Raw genomic sequence first — 13,283 nt, 5'->3', positions numbered from 1 at the left:
GGAACCTGTTTATCTAGGTGGAAGCATCTGGCACATTTTACTAGGTGCTGAAATTTCTTACAGTGGGCAAAGCTGTTCAGATCAGATATTCTGAGCAGAAGAATATGCAAAAGGCTGATGTATCAGTAGCCAGAAGATTGTACAGAAGATCTAGAATTCCAATAACTGGAGTTTGCAAGAGAGGAAAGCTTGCAAAGCAAACATAAGGACTAACTGCATGCACAAGTGTTTCAAACTCTGATACTGTTCCTGACCTCAAGCACCAGTTATGTTATGCGGCAGATGCAAGCTAGAAAACACTTCTGGTATTGATATGCAAACACGCACACCAAGCATCTTGCTTTATTTCAGACTTCCTAGACCTGACTGCTGTAGCAAACAGCTTGTACGAGGATGCAGAAACCTCCGTAGCAATGTGAATTGCTTTGGTTTTGCTCCTTTTGCATACTAATACTTTGTATTCCCCTACAGCCGACAGCTACTTCATTCACTTCCACTGATGTCTGAGTTCTGGACCAAAGCAGAGGTTGCACACAAATCTCCTCTGTACATTTCCTCATCTTTTCAAAAAAAAGAGTGGGTGTGACAGCTAAACTGGAAAGCTAGAGGTTGGGATTTTGTTCCATTCCCCACAGAAATTAGGACAAGAACAAAATAAAAGCTCTAGTTTCTGTAAAGGCTTGAGGCAATAGGGTGTAGGCATCTGGTCTGGACCTGCTCCTAGTTAGAGCCACAGTGTAACTGCCTGGCTTAAGCCCACCTGTCTGCTGTGGAAGATAGGAGAATACATCAACTTCAGCCCTAATTCGGACTGCTGAAAATACAGAAGCAAGCATTTGTGAAGAAACAAAGTCCTCCATTTCTGTTCCTTTTCTGTTCTGCTGTCTACTTCAGAAATGTTTGGAATTTGAAATTTGTGCTAATAAAGGTGGCTGGACTGACAGTCGAACATGGCATGGTCAAGAGCATGAAAGTCACCCTGGTGAGCTCCACACTTAGCAGCAGCTGATCCTGCCTGAAGATCTGGCTCCCAGCTGGGAGCCTGCAGCACACATCTGCTCTAGGGCTCCTCTCTCTGCTACCCAATGCCTTCCTTGTCCTCACTTGAAAGGCAAGCCATTCCTCACAAAGCATTTTCTTCTGGGTCCCTTTGCTGAGCTTGCCAGCCAGCAAGGCTGCCAGGAGGTGCAAAGGTTGTGCTAGTAACTGGATCGAGATAAACAGTTGTGCTGTTTAGGTAGGGTGAACTTGCACAGTGGATTGGAGTTGTACGTTTTGTTGAGTGAAGAGAATAAGAATTTCTGAAGTGTGGTGTAGTGTGAAGAGATTAACAGAGCAGCCAAGCAAGCAGTACAGGTAACCTATAATGTTCAGGGTAAGCACTGGGGAGGGATGAAGTGACAAAACAAATGGTATTACAGAGGAGTCCCGTGACATCAGGACTCAAAGTAACACACAAACAGGAAGGGAAGGAAGGAGGAAGGATAGCTGAGTGAAATTTAACCATACAATTATTTTCTTTGGCTTATTTCCTTTTCCTCCCAGCCTTCCATACTTCTATTAGCAGGCTAATGTTACTATCATTCCAAACCCCAAGCAATGCTTTTGAAATTAATGTGTGCCACTGATTTAAGAGCATAATGGCACAGATAAGCTATTCTATGGGATACAAATGCCTTATGCTCAGACACAAACCAGGGTGTTGCTCTCCCCTCCCCATTTCCCATCTCATCAGTTCTGTTACTGATACTGTGTTTTATTTTTCCATTAGTCTATTCATCATGTTAATGAAGAGATACAATACATCACAGTTGTACTAACATGTCCTACAGATAGCATCCAACTAGTAAGGTCTTATTACCAGGAAATATTTCCCTATGGCCCTTCCCTGGAAAGAAACACATCTGAGGCCAGCCTGCTTTGGCAGCAGTTATCAAAACAAGGAAAAAGACAGCAGTGTCTAAAAGGCAATATATTCCCCCCCACCCCACCTCACCACTTTTAGAACTGAATCCAAGAATATTCTCTGGACAAATCACTGTGGAAGGGGCACACAGCTGAACCAACACCCTTTATTTTACACTCTAACGTAATAAATGCACAGCAGCACGACAGGCTATTTCTCAAGCTACATTCTTTGATCCCTACGTTCTGCTCTGCTGATTGCTGCCCTGAAGACTGTCTCAACTGGTTCTATTCTTGGCTTATATCTTAGGAAAATACTGTTAGAATGCACATAATCAGTATTAAACTATCTGCCTCAGGCCTGAACAGCGCATCATAACTCCTTGCCTCCCAAGAAACTGGGTTTTCTCCCATTTGTCCCCCAATATAACCGCATTATAATTGTGCTGCTTAGCTCTTGTTCAGCTGATGCTTTCTGTATCTGCAAAGTGGACTTCAGCATTGCACTAACGCCTGGGAAAACTGGAAAGACTGGGAAATACATTTAGTGAGTTTCCTTTTCCTGTTTGTCTGCAAATACTAGTTGTTTCGCTATTTTGATTGCTGTGCTCATTATTGAAAGTTTGAGGCAGTCCAGCTATGTTTCCCCTGCATTTTAATAACACGTAACGTAAAAAGGAGGATGCAGTAAGTTATACTGTAATGTATAACATGCGATTATACCCATTTAAATAACACTGTCAATTCAGCATTGCCTGCAAGACATTGAGTGTAACTCAGAGATCTGGTTTCACTTGAAAGAGCTAAAAATGTTTGCCAAACACCATATTCTGCAGATTTAACATACGTAGCATGTACACAGACACATAAAAACACTTTTTAAAAAAATTATTTCTCCATCTCGTTGTTCAAGCATATGAAATAGATACTGCCTAATGATCTTAAGCAGCTGTGAGAGCACAGCACTGGGAACGAAGATTTCTAGAATCTAAGTCTGCCTCTAATATCAACTTTCCTCTGCAGCTGAACAAACTGTTCTCTCCCCTCCCTCAGCCTTTTCATCTCGAAAAATCAAGATATTTGCATCTGTACTGTGCATATAAATCAGTAAATGTTTATACAAATGGTTTGAAGATGCAAAGTTACATATTTCTGATTTAATGCATTTATTTATATTTTTGTAGAACAAAAAAACCCCAACAAAACCTGCAAACCTAGCTTCATTAAGGATCTGATCCAGAGTCCATGAAACTCAGTTTCTTAAGGTTATGGCACAGGCACCTAATGCCTGATACCAAATTGAAGGAGTTCTCACTGCAACTCAAGATGAACATCTACCAGTTTCACAATAAAAAAAAAATATAACAAAAGGCAGCAGACTCAGCTCTCCCCACCTTCTCCAAACCACATCCTAGTCCTGTACCTCTGAATGCTACTACACTGAGTAACGACTGTCAGCACACAGATTAGCACTTCCTATTACAGAATGCACACGAGCTTGAAAAATCCTGAGATAGCACCATCTTGGTACATATTCAGGCTGTTCACATTAGAAAACTTAAGCTTTCTAACAAAGTGGCTAAACCATATACTAAACTCCAGGGCGCTCAGTCTTCATATGTATAAGGCCTGTATTTTTTTTTATTTTATTTCAGAAACCTAAAAGACTGAGGATCCTGGATTAAACTGAATTTCAGCAGGATTTTTCACTTTGGCAAATGTAGCTATTTGAGGAAGTAGCCAGCTATGCTTTTTCTTGCAAGAGGCACAGACGTACAGTTTTGTCTTACTGACAAGCAAGTATTTTTTTAAAAAAGTTTTTTTTTCCTTTCATCTCCCTTCCCATGCTTCAGGAGGCGATATAATTTTCCAATAGGCACAGCACAGCAGCCTGATAACCTTCTACACTTTGACAAATCTAAAGTGTCTGCTTCTGAAGGAGTCCTCTCTAACAAATACAGTGGCTTCTTCCTGGGAGAAGTCTCAAAACAAGATCCAACTTGCCTGCAATTGTTTTTTTTTTTCCCTTAATAAAAATTATCTCCTGGAAAATGTGAATTTCCTTTGGAAGCTTTGAAGTACTCTGAAAACTATGCATGGAACTATGCGGAAGCAGTAATGTCAAAGTATTGGCAGATCAACATTACAATTACATAATTTAGCTATTTAAACTTCCAGCTCCCTCCATGTACACTGAAACTCCTGGTTGTCCTCGCTTAGGATGCCTTTCTTATTGGGAAGGCACTGCCATTTATGGGTAAGAGTCTTGAAAAAATTATGGCTGTCCATACAATACACCCCCTCCACTGCCCAGTTAACCACTGGTTTATGCTAGAAAATACCCTTTTCCCTTGCTTCATTGCAACAGCTTCATTCACTATGTTGCCCCCAGCATGAGCCCCCTTTGTTCTTGAGCAGCACATGAGCATAGGAGAACATAAGTGATGCTGAGCAGCCTAATACCCCACTCAGTACTGCAGCAAACTAGTAATGCCCTGCCTGCACATTAAAGCAAAGCTAATATTATTTACATTTAAAAAAAAAACCACTAAATTTGTTGATAGAGCAATGAAAAAATGCTCCAACTTCATGCAGTTACTGATGCACTGTTTGTACTTCATGAACACTGTTTCTAACTGGCATCTGTGTATATGTAAATTAAGGGTTTTATTGCTTTAGTGCTCTTCAGCATGGGGGCCATTCACTTTTTACTAGAGTTCCTTTGGCATAAAGAGTATGACTTGACTAGTAATGAGACATGCCTTGTCTCTCTATCCTCTATAAAAATAATGATTTCATCAAGAAGGACTTAAGTCCCCCAAGGTCCCCCCCTCAATTTGTGTACTGAATACTAAACTTTTACATCCAACATGAGCAATCCTTACTATCCAGATTACAGTAAAACCAAAAACATGCACGTGAAAGGCTCTGGATCTTCAAACTTGTAATCATGTCTATAACTACAGGCACAAATACTTCAGTTGTAGTGAAGCTACGCATTTATAATTTCAAGACCTATATTTTTTCTTAAGCTACAAAACAGTATCTTTTATTCTCATTTAATTGAGAAAAAATATGTTTTAAGTTATTTCAGAAAAAAATAATTAGGGGAAAAACCCCAGATTATTGCTTTTAAATGGTACCATGTTTAAAACTAAAGGATAATTCAGTGAAAAAGTCATTTTTAGTAATATTTAGTAGTAATTTCCTCTTCCTCAAGCACTTAAGAAAAAGCATGAAGCAGAGTTTCTCACTTGATAGCTGGACCCATGGATGTTCCACACTGACTTGCTCCGAGGCGAATGGCACATTATTCAGGAGCCCAGGCACATACATTGGTGGACACTTTCTATAGCTCTTTTCACCAGTCAGTTCAGTGAAGTGCCCCACATTCCTCTTTGGCCATGCTGGGCTGTACATGAGGCATGGCAAAGCACTGGCTGGAACGGGAGTTTGGGCTTATGGGAAGCTGAGATGAATTTTTCTGCATGTGACCTTCTCAAAGTGACAAAGGCTCTCACCCCCAAATACCCTTTAATCCACTGATGGAACACTACTGACACCTCTTAGTCTGCTTAAAGAAATTCCTTGTTTAGATATCAGCCTCATTTGACCCCCCCAAATCTGTTCATTAGTGGACCATTGCAGCATACAAAACTTTGGTCCAAATTTTCTGGTTTCATATCATCCCTAGCTATTTTATAGCAGAGAATCGTTGCTGACATTTAAATCAATAAGCATATGATAAATCAAGGTATTTTTCATTCTGTTTATACAGATTCTCATCAGCAATCTGGCTATGAATTTTAACTTTAACTAGGCTTATGACTTAGGGATATTTTTCACTCCTTTACTTCCAACTGTATGTAGAAATTAGAAGATCCATAAGACCACCATCTCCAAATCAAACTATTGCGTAAAGACTAAAAGCACTGGCTTTTTGACAAGCAGCATGTGTAAGAGCTTGGTTTTTAAATGGGAATCTCACAACTTCCTGCCCTGGATGCTGGTGGAAGCTCTGATTTCTGCTTCATTTGTTCTAACCATTCTTCAGCTTTGACAGAATGCAGTCAAACCAAATCCAAAGCAGTTTAAAGTAACTGGTACTTGGAAAAACAGCAACTGTTAATATCCCATTAAAATAAAAATATATTAATCTACTATCATTAATCTAATATCTTTTAAATCCAATGACACTGACAGGAATTAACAAATTTGTTTAAAAATTATTAAACACAGGAAAGGTATTACATATACTAAGAGATTTAAAAAAAAACAACTAACCTCCTCCTAACTCTCGGCCACTTCATCCACATGCTCCATCTATCCATTATATAACCACAAAACACCTATATACACAGGCCAGTCCGAAAGCTGTGCTTTGGGAACTCTGTTAAGAACCTATTTACGTGCCTGTCCTATGAATCCACATGTTCCCATGTACAAGACAGACATGAGACCAGCTTTTTAAAAACCCAAAACATACTCATGGTTTGCATGAAAACCCCTCCTTTAACAACTGCATAGATTGCACGCGATTTAACAGAAGGATTTTGCTTCCTGAAACATTCTGCTCACTCTGCTGTAGGATTGTTTATTGTTCTGGTGATTTATTTAAAAGCAGATACACAAAGAAGAATAAATACATCTAGCAATACAAAATCAACAGAAATTCAGCAGAAGGGATTCAGGGTGGGCACAGAGACTTGACTGATCCATTGCAAATAAGAAACCTGAACATACAGTCTAGAATCAATGCTAGCAATCTACATAATCACTGTAGCTGATGTACTGTGTTAACAGGCTTATTTTTCTGCTGAGAACTTGATATGCATTTATAAGAATAAAACATGACATTCTGTTAATTCTAGCAAGTTTAATGGATAGCTTTGCCTTGAAAAGGCTGGTTTTCTATCATTTTAAGGAAAGCAAAACCTTTATACATGACCACTCCAGGCATAACAGAAAGCTATATAATTAGAAATTGTAATCCGCTGCACCTAGAAACCCTTGTTTTGCCTCACCCCCTGCCCAACACATGCACAAACAGAATTTATTAATATTTCCCTCTGCTGTTAGCCCGATACATTAAATCATCATCTCTGTAGCAAAGCTACTGCTGCAGCAACTTCCTGCACTGCATCATTCACCTACCTCTGACTTCATTGTTCCACAGGCCATGAATAAATAAAATCAAACATCCAGGTGGAGCTGACACAGTTTCCCTTTGCGGTGGATGTGCAGCAATAATATAAAAAGAGCTAGCTGGTCCTACAGGAGGATGAAGCTGGGTCAGTGCCTCGTTATGGAGCAGAGAAGTGCAGGGCTCTTAGCCGACTGATATAATGTACTGATCAGCAAATTTACCCAACGTCGCTGTGATGGGCCGGACCTTGTAGCTTCTGCTCAGCAGCTTTCATACCCGAACGTACCCTGAGACATACCACAGCTTTATGACAATTCTGGCTAGTAAGCAATCTCACTGCAAGGTCAGTGCCCTTTTCAGCCTTACAAGACACATCAGACAGCTTAAGCAGCAGATACAAGGCTGTATAAAAATGATGATGCTACGTGTGCTTTCCCAGAACTAAAACACTTTCTAAATCTGATACTAATTCTCAGGAAATATTCAACTCCTGTACTGTTCAGCCCAAAATGGGGTATATTACTGATTACAACTCAAAATTTGGAACAATACCAGTGATGCATAAGCATCAAAATGTTGTAGCATAACTTTTATGCCTAAGCAGAAATTATTTTAGCTTCTAATCACAATTTTGTGTTTTCTTTTCCCCTCTGGGCTGTCCTCTTAAACATCACCAAACCTGACAGAATATGTACGAACCTCTCAGAGCTCCCATGGTATTTCTTGACCTCTGCCCATTGCCTCTGTGTCAGACTTTTGCATGTCACTGGAAGTGCTGAAGTGCAGCTCTTCCCAAGTGTGTCAACATGGACAGGTGTTCAGCACCTTTCATTGAAAAACTTACTGCTCAGGCTTCTCCAGCCTTCACAGGAAACAAATTTTCCCCACCTCTTCTTTCCTGTGGCAGTATTTCCTTTAACCCTGAAATGCACATTCTGTATTTGCATTTTAGTATTCAGCTCCTGCAGCATTTTCAATACATCCTAAAATAAAACCCAAAGTACGGGCTAGACTGCTGTCTAGCTGTGTAGGGCAGCCCAAAGTAGTTTAGGTTTTAAAGTCATAAATTACGTAAAAAAGCAACGCTGTTTACACTGTTTCCATCTAACCCATAGAACTTGAGCTAAGCTTTTACTCAAGTTCATGTGCTCTTCAGAATAGTCTTGGGACAGACAAATACTGCCAAGCCAACCCCAGCTCACTAGTTGCCACGGTTCAAACAGCAGCAAATCACAAACACATAACAAAAAAAGGAAACGAGGATCTGTTCAGCCAAATGCTGGATCTCTTCCACTATTTTGCCAGAGGCTTTGATATCCCTTGAAAAGGTAAATTTTTGAACAAACTTCTCAACTACTTTTTTGGAGTTTTGCATACAGATGTAGTGGTAGATTAGGAGCTTTATATTAGCAGCATAATAAATAGAAATACTATAGGAAGTACTACATGCAGCTTTTTCTACCTGTCAGATATCTATATAGCACATGTTATGAGAGTATCTGACTACCTAATGCTACTGACTGAGCATTAGCCTGAGGGATAAGGTTAAGTGTCCCTGTTTGGGACAGAAATGCCATGAGTTCAGCTGGAGTGAACTTGGAGCCCAAGGGTTTTTACAATCTTTATCCCAAATCCAAGAAAGAGTTACCGCGTACTGCTTCACTTCTTACTTACCAGACTCCTCTGATCATAAAATTACATTTTTCATTCAGCTCTATTAGTTTTCTAGGATAGGACTACTAATGGTTACATTCAAAGCGTCTGTAAACAGGGGAGGACTGGAAGCTCTTTCAAGAACTGGGAAGTACAGCAGAAGTTAAGTGTAATTCACAGTAGACAGAGTTTTCTCCTTTTAACAAACCATAGCGTAAAGTATATCACAAGGTATCTGAAAACTAGACTGTCAGGTCAGGCCGTCAATCTCAAACCCCTTATATCAAAACACACACATCGTCTGTAGGCTGATCACCTGCCTCCCTATTTTGTGCACTCAGTCTCCCCTTGGTACCTCCTCACCATGGCAGCTCTTTATGGTCTGCTGTCACAGGGACTCGCTCCTTCCCACATACTCACTTTGTATCATTCCAACCTTTTTGTTCACCTCTGCAGGGATGCATGAAGCGAATGTTTTTTATGAGATAGAAATAGTGCATTCAAAGGGCTAGAGCGCTGACATGCATTTTTGGACAAATTCCTTATGCAGCAAAGTGAGCTCACTGTAGAGCAATGGCTGTGAGCCGTCAGTATGCTTCCAACATGTAAACATGGCCACACAAAAACATTAGGAGGATAATTCAACTAGGACAGCAAATACAGAGGGACTAAAAGGTTATATGAGCATGCCTGTATGTTGGGCTCCTATCTTGCTTTCTCCATCATTCCCAAGCATTCCTTCAGCATAAGTCCAAGATCTCTGGTGCAACCAGAATCTATTTAATGCCTCCCTACATCAGTTCTTTCTGTTAGAAGACAGCGTGTCCAGAGAGACTTCTCAGCACATTTCTGCATAGAAGTGACCTGTGGGAGTTTCCCTGCTGTATGATTCCTACATCATCTTTGTCATGTAATTTGTCATCAAATAAGAGAAAGCTCTCTCTTCTGGGGTTCAAGGTCAAAACATACACAAACCAAAATCTTGTGCAGAGCTTCCCAGTGAATGGAGGATGATGCAGACTAAGCAACCTCCTGCACCCAGGCCTTGCATCACTGCCTCAGGAATGGCTTTCCAGTACAGGGGTAAAAAAAAAAAGAACAGGGAAAAACAATCAAACAAAAAGCCTAAATTCAATATCGGAGTGTGTTGCCTCTCCAAAACCCACACCAGAAGTGCTTAAAAGCTTGCTTCAGCTTTCCATGTGGAAAAAGTGGAAATAATTTCTACTTCCTTCTTTTAAGCAATTCTGAGATTTTCAATGCAAAGATGCTGAATAAGTGCAAAATATTATTGAAACACATCTTGGAGGCAGGCATTCACCCTTCTACTCTGTTAGACCCCATGAGCTGCAACTCTGATCAGTTTTGTACTCTGGGAACAGCTTAGTTTCTTTGTGTTATTTTTACTACACTGCTGAAGTTGTTCTGGGAGATGGAGGTGGTCATCATTTCATGAGAGTTGATTTACTTTTCCTCATATTTTCAACTTGAAGCATCCTAGCAGTTCAGTGACCTCAGTCTGTTTTAAAGCAAATCAGTTGTTATGTCATGATGAGGATTTTGACCTTCAGAGACAGAAAACATTGTACTGCTGAAACACCTGGGATTAGGCACAGATGCATGAGAAAAGTTGTCAGGACACAAGGAAGCCAAAAGGCATCTGAGGTCCCAGGAAAAGGGGCGTTTGCAGAAATACTGATAAAAGTCATGTAAATGACACTGAAGTGGCTGATTGCTTTTACTTAGCATCATTTGCCCCTCTTACATGAGCTAAAAGTCTAGCACCTTCTCAAGTAATTCTCCCTGAAAGACAAAGTAGAAAAAGCTCAGGATTACATAATTCTAACCTGCTTTTATTTACCTCTGTAAAGTCAGGGAAATGCTCATTTGCATTTATCAGAATTATCCTTGTCCTAAACCAGACCCTTAGACAAGAATAAGTTCCAGGAAGTTTTGCCTTGAATGGATGCAGATTGCGATTTGCAGCTAAAAGGGCATTAATCTTAAATGCGTTCTGTCTCCCTTCTCCACTTGGACTCTTACAATTCATCTGTATAGTTTAAACTTTGTGTGCCTGCCACCACCATGATTGTGAAAGGTGCCAGATAGACAGTTTTGCTTCTGTTTAGCCACTGAACAAAATCCATATACAAGTCCTTCTGATGCTGCCTCGGGCATGCAAGCACACATACAAAACACAAAGTGTGTTATTTTGTATTTTAACACATGCTAAGGCAACCATTCTAAGTTCTTCCCCATCAAGAACACATCATAAAAGCACTGCCTTGCAGTCTTGCAATCACATGAGCCAACATACCTGCCGTGCTATCAGTGACCATTGCTGCGACCCACCTCTGCTGGTGCTGCAATACAAAGGCAAATAGAGGCTAACCGATTCCAATACCCAATAAGCATGCTTATTTTCCTGGGCAAAGTTAGCCTTGAACATTGGATTGTAGCCAAACATTGCCTTGGTCCTCCAGCCAAAATATGCCAGCTTAGTGCGTCTAATTTAGCACTGCAGTGCTGGCCTAAAAGTTACTATGAATGGGATGGATTTAATAGATTTGAGGTAAGGTGCAAGGCTTCCTGGTTCTAGCACCTGACAAGAATGCTTCTCTAGCTCACAGATACAACTGCAAAAGGTCTTGGCCCCTTTGTGAATCCACAAAATTTTTCCTATATATTATATAAGCATACTAATAAAAGCAGAGAAACTCTATGCAAATGTTACCCGCTGGGTGCAACAATTATAGACTTTACTAGTTATAGGAGGAAAACTAATTCACTCTCAAACGAGTAATTTGATTTATAATTTTTTCACCAGAATCTCATATGATTTCATTTTTAAGATCAATTCAAACCAAATTTTTTCTGTTGTGCATTACTGACTGCCAAAACAGAGAGGAAGGTAACCTGTATATGCTGTCACATTCAGTGTTGTTTCAATTACCAGTAAAATAATGCCCAATCAAGTGGTAAGAAATTGCTACACAGAATGTTTGAAATCAGAGGACAGAGAGAGCAGTTTTAGCTATATTTTTGGAAGTAATTTAGCACTAGTGATAGAGATTAAAGGAACACCAAGGATTTCATTGCGGCATTCTGTGAAAACAGTAATGAATCCTGGACACTGACACCTTCCCAGCTAGTCTGCAAAGAGAAAAAACAGCTGGGAAATAAAACCAAACTGTATCAATGCTTTGCTACATTTAAACTAATGTCTTTGGGGAAACAGAGACAAATGTATACTGTACCTTTTATATATATATATTTTAGGTTTTTTTCTTCATAGTGGCCATTTTAGTTGCAGAAGAAATAGTAAATGACTGGAGACAGGGCTTAAATCCAGTGCTGCGGGCATGTGGCTATCAGCTCTATAGAAGCTGCAAAGGCTGCTGTGCTGCTGAAGTTCTCTGTGTACCTTGCTTCCCTGTCCTGAGGTTTTAGGTTGTACTTCAGTAAAATCTGTTCTGCAGACAATGACTCTTGTGGTGCTATTACATCTGAAATGGTATAAAACATTTTACACTTCGAAGAACAAAGAACATGCTGCTGACCATTACAACAGCTGACTGAAGGAGACAATAGCTTCTATCACTGTTTATATTTCAAAGGTGGGGAAACGGAGGCAAAAAAACCCCAGTCAGTGGCAAGAATTTTGGTTAAAAATGGAGAATTACTGCATATCCCATCCTTTCATTAAAAGTAAAGCACCAACAAGTAGCATGTCTTCAAATACTAAACAACCTTAACAGTTTGACAGCAGAATAATCCTGCTATTGGTTGGAGTTTGTACCCTGGTCTCCTGATGCACTTTAATAAATACACTTTTAAAGACACTTTGTTACCTTCTGTGTATGGTAAGGGGGATGTGGGGCATTTCTCATGTATGAGAATGATCCTTAGCCCCATTGTTTGGAATGGTATTTCCTTTCCAGAGAAAGAGATAAATTTGTCCTTTACGGGTAAAGCCATTGGCTTCTTTTAGTTGGATGCTGTCACAATCACTTGTAACATTATCATTGCTGGCTTTGGAGAGACAATTTTTGTCATTTTGCTGTAGTTTATTTGATATACGTTCATTTCTTTAGTGATACAGTCTCAGCTACATTCTCCTTATTTCCCAATTGGAAATTTAATTGCTGGCAGGGTATACATTTAGGGGAGGATAAGAGACAATAAAGACAAGCCTGACTGCAGCCATTACACACTATGATCAGAGTAATTATAAATAAAACAAAACTGCCTGAGATTAATAGAAAAACTGTCATAACTGTAGGAAAAAATATAATTTGAAAGACAAAGCAGATTTAGATGTAGACAAATATATTTAAAGAAATGCATCAAATAGCTACCTGATAATATTTTCAACACAGTATAGTTTAAACTGGGATCAGACAATTAGGTGCTTACATTTGACTTAATGCAAGTAGACCATGTTTCTATATATCCAAGCCTTTTGCGAGGATTTAACCTCTGTTATTTGTTTGATTTCTACTTAGTTCATTCTTATTGAGGCTGACCATCCTTAGTAAACCATTTTTCCTTCCTCACTTATCCATGCTCCAGTATCTCC

General features: G+C 39.7%; 1 protein-coding gene across 2 annotated transcripts in view; it reads right to left on the bottom strand.

Annotated features, from left to right (window-relative positions):
- The window catches only part of IQSEC1 (IQ motif and Sec7 domain ArfGEF 1), a 196,657-nt gene that overhangs the window by 97,058 nt on the left and 86,316 nt on the right, over positions 1–13,283 (bottom strand). The gene's annotated exons all lie outside the window — the stretch shown is intronic.

This window comes from Phalacrocorax carbo, chromosome 6 (assembly GCF_963921805.1).
Source record: "Phalacrocorax carbo chromosome 6, bPhaCar2.1, whole genome shotgun sequence".
Taxonomy (NCBI): domain Eukaryota; kingdom Metazoa; phylum Chordata; class Aves; order Suliformes; family Phalacrocoracidae; genus Phalacrocorax; species Phalacrocorax carbo.
The sequence above is the reverse complement of the archived record's forward strand: the minus strand, read 5'-3'. Positions and strand labels throughout refer to the sequence as shown.